The sequence below is a fragment of the Bos taurus genome, chromosome 13 (assembly GCF_002263795.3).
Source record: "Bos taurus isolate L1 Dominette 01449 registration number 42190680 breed Hereford chromosome 13, ARS-UCD2.0, whole genome shotgun sequence".
Lineage (NCBI taxonomy): Eukaryota > Metazoa > Chordata > Mammalia > Artiodactyla > Bovidae > Bos > Bos taurus.
In genome coordinates, this window is record NC_037340.1 from 80,539,970 (window position 1) to 80,545,553 (window position 5,584).

Here is a 5,584-nt window from a genome sequence, read left to right on the forward strand (position 1 = left end):
ATGACTCAAATCAGGCTGATTAAGGCCAATAAAATTCAAACCTGGGATTTTGGGTTATCTCAATGGTTCATCTTGAGGTCGACCTTTCACCTCTGCCCGGTAGGAGTAAGTGGGCGTGAAGCTCCAGACTCCGCGGATACACCTTGCACCACCGGGGAGAGCGTGCCTGAGAGTGGGGGAGATGCCGGGGAGACCCTGAGGAGACAGAGCTGGGAAGGAGGAAGAGACTGGGCTCCGATCCAGCCTATCCTGCGGCCCCTGGAGTTCAGCTACGTGAGGTCGCTGCTCCCTTTGTCAGCTGTTATTCATATCTGTTGTGATGCTGTTGCTGTGACCGGCGAACTGAAGATTTTCATCTGATTCAGTCTATTATTTTCTGTATTCCTCAGTCTTGAATGCCTTCTGGAAAGATCTATTAATCAAGACATATTTCTTGAGCTCTGAAGCTACTCAAAGCTATACGGATTGGCTAAGAAAAGTGAGGACCCCTGCAGGAGGGTGAACTCCCAGTAAAATAGAAGGAAAAAAAAAAGACTAAAGGAGAAAAGAAATGAGATTACTCAGCTACGAGACATTTTGAGACACTCACTCTTTAGAAATGAGCACTGTAGTATGGGGATATCAGCAGACAGATAAGGAATGACAACAACACATAAATTTCCAGGGGCTCTAAAGAATATTATTGGAAACAAATTTTCTTAGGAATTCTCAGCTGTGTGGTTTGCTCAAGAGACCAAATACCGGAATGACCCAGGTTCTCTTTATGGCTATGCTGGAAAGTCATGTTCTCATTTGTGGACACCTGATTATTACTTACTGAGCATTGCTTATAAGTTGAAACATATTCTCTTAAAATTTACATACTGAACCCTAACCCCAAATGTAACTGTATCTGAAGAAAGAGGGTCTTTAGGATCTGCTGCTGCTGCTAAGTCGCTTCAGTCGTGTCTGACTCTGTGCTACCCCATAGACGGCAGCCCACCAGGCTCCCCTGTCCCTGGGATTCTCCAGGCAAGAACACTGGAGTGGGTTGCCATCTCCTTCTCCAATGCATGAAAGTGAAAAGTCAAAGTGAAGTTGTTCAGTCGTGTCTGACTCTTTACAACCCCATGGACTGCAGCCCACCAGGCTCCTCTGCCCATGGGATTTTCCAGGCAAGAGTACTGGAGTGGGGTGCCACTGCCTTCTCCTTTAGGATCTAAATAAGGCTAAATAAGACAATAAGGGTGAAGCCTCAGTCCCAAGGGCAGTGACCTTATAATTCTCTGTCCCCTCCTGCCCCATCCAGGGGCACTGAAGGCAACTGTCTGCAAGCCACAAAGAGAACCTCTGCCGGAACCCCAGCAGATGGACAGCTGGTTTCAGACCTGCAGCCTCCACAAGTGTGAGAAAGTAGATTTCTGTCGGTTCAGCCCCCCAGGGTTGACAGAGCAGCACCCGCCCCAAAAGGCAAGCACTCCGCCCCGCACTGGCCTCAGTTTCTCCGTCTGCAAACGCTGGGCCGGCCGCTCCTTCAGCACCTTCTCCTTCTGACTCTTACATGAGGATGCATCCCTTATGCGTGCATGAGAGCTGAGTCAATTCAGTCCTGTCCGATTCTCTGTGACCCTATGCACCACAGCCCGCCGGGCTCCTCTCTCCATGGGATTCTCCAGCCAAGAATGCTGGAGTGGGTTGCCATTTCCTCTTCCAGGGGATCCTCCCAACCCAGGGATCAAATCTCCTGCATTGGCAGGTGGGTTCTTTACCACTAGCATCACCTGGGAAGCCCCCTCTCTATGTGTGTGTGTGTGTGTATATATATGTATGTATGTGTGTGTGTGTATAGATGTATGTATGCATACATATGTATGTATGCATGCGTGTATATATGTATGTATGTATGTATACATTTGTATGTGTGTATATATGTGTATCTGTGTGTGCATCTGTGTATGTATGTATGTGTGTATGTATGTGTGTGTATGTATGTATATATATGTATGTGTCTATGTGTGTCTATGTGTGTATGTATGTGTGTGTACACATATATGTATGTGTGTATATATGTCTCTCTGTATATATATGTATGCATGTGTGTATAGTATGTGTGTGTGTATGTATGTGTGTGCGCATATGTGTGTATGTGTATGTATGTGTGTATGTATATGTGTGTGTGTATATGTGTGTGTGTATATATGTATGTATGTGTGTGTGTGTGTGTGTATGTATATATCCTGTACGAATAACTTTTCCTAAATATTCACAAAATGTTATTGAGGACTGGCCCTCCTCAAACAAAATAAAGTGTCAGATTATAGATTATTAACTATTTAGCAGAAAGGTTGTAGCTGGTAGCCACTGCTAATTGGGATCAATCAGAAAGACAAAGCAACTTCGACAATGTAACAGAAGTCAATGGAAAGACGGTTTGATTTGCTAAAATTTGATTGACTTGCAGCTTTTCAGTACATACATTGCATAGAGTAAGGTTCACCCAGAATAGATCAAGTTGAACCCAAGGTCACTCGCATTCGATTTGATTGAGTGAAACAAGACGTTCTAATAGCACTCCTTCTTCCACTCACTCAGTAAATCTTGCCTTCCGTGTTGGGGAAAGATTTTTCCAGGAGTATCTACATTAGTCAAAGAATGCACCTTCTTGGAAGCCTGTCTACCTTCATTAAATGGCTTTCAGAGCACACAATGCAACTGAATAACGGGCATTATTCAAATGGTTTTCAACGTGCTGGAGGAGAAGGAGGTGTACTCAGATGGGAGTGATTTTACGAAGCTCATCTGCACCGCAGGAAATTCATTTCCCCTTTGATTCTTATGCCATTTCACAGATGTATATAAATCCCAGCCCCCATGCAGTATCGTGGGGGCTTTCTCAGCCACCTAAACCGGAGACTGGTGAATAGTCATCGCACTTCAGCACATACGCCACACGCCTTGCAGTTTTCGCAGGAACAATACTCTTTCTGCTGCTCCATCCCCACTCAAAGGCACAGTGAGATGTTTTTACTAAGTGGGATTATTTTCTCCCACGTGGACTTTTTAGATCCTGTGACAAATGTAATGAAATCTGTCAGTCTTTCCAGCTATCAGAAAACCAGCTTCAGGGCTCCTCTGTCCTATGAGCCAATATCAAGTGAAAAGGGCAGGGGTGGGTGTCTTTAAAACGGCTTGTAAGATGGGAGCTTGGATTGAAAGCCTGTACGGTCTCCAAAGAGATGGATGGAGCGCAGGCAGGAGAGAGGAAGCCCTCCTTCGCAAAAAGAACTCCCTGAATCCTTCTTGACAAGCGTTTTGCATGCAGTTAAATAGACAAATGTATTCTGCTGCCAGGATTTTACCGGAATCATACTTGATGTCTGTCACCCAAAAGATTCTTGGGCACTGGTGGAGTGACAAATGATTATGCCTTAGAGCGATGGTTCTCAAACTTGAGCATGCGTCAGAATCACTTGGAGGGCTTGTTAAAACACAGGCTACCGGGGTCCTCCTGTAGACTTTCTGATTCAAGAGGTCTGACTGGGTCCAGGTGGGACTGATGCTGCTGGCCTGGGGATCCCTTCTTAAGAACTGCAGCCTTAGAGGATCCGAGTGAAAGTGTTAGTTGCTCAGTCATGTCTGACTCTTTGCAACACATGGATTGCAGCCCGCCAGGCTCCTCTGTCCATGGAATTCTGCAGGCCAGAATACTGGAGTGGGTAGCCATTCCCGTCTCCAGGGATCTTCCTGACCCAGGGATCGAACCTGGGTCTCCCACATTGCAGGCAGATTCTTTACCTTCTGAGCCACCAGGGAAGCCAGAGTGGGTGAGCCTAAAAAGAAGGGTAACATTTACTAGCTGGAGGCTCTGTACAAAGACTATGTACTCTTGTGAATTCAATTTGTTTTACAGATGCCATAAACCATGAGGCAACATGGCACCCCAAGAAGAAATCCCCCTACAGAGAATTATGGTAGAAAATGTTTCTCTCATTTCTCCACAACTCCATGCTTTCTGGACATGCCTAATCAGCACTACTCTTTCCACTTCTTGCTGGTGAAACTACACTCTCTGCACCTACCATCTTGCTCTCCATCTGATAGACGAGCCAGCAGCTCACAGAATACATTATGTGAGCTAATGCTTCAGGCTAGAGGTACCAGAGGTGATTCAAGTTGATGAGCAGAGAGCCTCCATTTATGATGCCTACGTATATTCTCCATTGATGCATTTTGGTGCTGGCAACTATTAACATTTTCTCAGCATTTCAGGGATTTAGATTTGACCCCCAAAAGTGAGGCGGCTTGGAGCTCCGTGGATCCATAATGTGCATTGTGTACCATTGCTAATAACATTTACAACATGGCATGCACAGCCCTTGCTCCATAAGGCCCATTTGCGGGAGCGCAGTGACGGATCCTGTATTTAGGCCAGCATCTCACCGCATTAAAGAGATTGGTTGGTTCTTATTACATTGCTTTGTCACTTGGATTTGCAGCTCCAACAGTTCCCACACCCCAGTGCGATAGTTAGGGATGCTGAGGTGACCTCAACTTTTGCCAGCCCTTGGGAGCAATATTTGGAAAGGAGAATACCGAGGCCTGCTTTCCCAGCAAAGTTAGGGCCGTGAGAGGGTGCTGGTTCTTCCCATGCAGCCACACAGCAGCCTTCCTGTCTCTGTGCTTAGAAGGAGCTGCTGGGACAGAAGGCACAGGTCAGGTCTTGCTGAAGTCTGAGTGGGCAGAGAACTACCCTTTGAAATCTTGCCCCTTTCCTATCTGCTCTACCGGGAACTGGCATTGCTTGGTTTAAATTCTGGCTGTTGTACAGAAGCCTCTCTACATATGTAAAAAGGGTGTGTTTGTGAATCTGCACCCAGCGTACATTTGTCTATTTTTATATATGCATATTGCATAGTAATAGGGATTTTATGCATTGAATAAAACTATTTCCCCCAATTTCACTCGGTTTATCGTTCTGCTGAATAATTCAGCTACTATATGGACTTCATGGACTTTTGCTTGATAAATTCACTACTCCGAGCTTTCCCTTTCATTGGAATTTTTAATCAGATTGAAACCCATCATGTTGAGATCAGAGCTGGGAATAATGATGTTACCAATCTATGTTTTAGCCAAAGGATGTTCCTTAGATTGCGCGTCCTCAGATCGCTTAGTTGCTTGCTAAAGTGTAAGAGAATTTATGATGCTAAATAAAACCAGGGAAAAAAAGATGTTTTAATAAGATGAAAATCCAAATGTTAAAATAATGAGCCATCTGCATGGGTGGCCCTCTCTTGAGAGAGGTGCCAAGAGCTTTGCCATCTGTGAAACATTTACCAGCTGTTTCCTTCCCTTTTCTGTGAGAACACAAGAAATCCTTGCAGTCGGTGTTTCCAAGTGATACATCATGGGGAAGAAAACAGGTTTGCCCAACTTCAGGAAGGCTGGACTGAGCTGAATTCACCAAATAATACTTTTGGCAACTGCAGGGGTGTACCCCAGCATGTCCCCCCCTTTTCTTCATCCCTGGCCCTTTCCTGAACCCACAGAGGGCACTGGGCAGATGAGAAGGAAACCGGAAATGAATAACATCCCATGAGGTCAT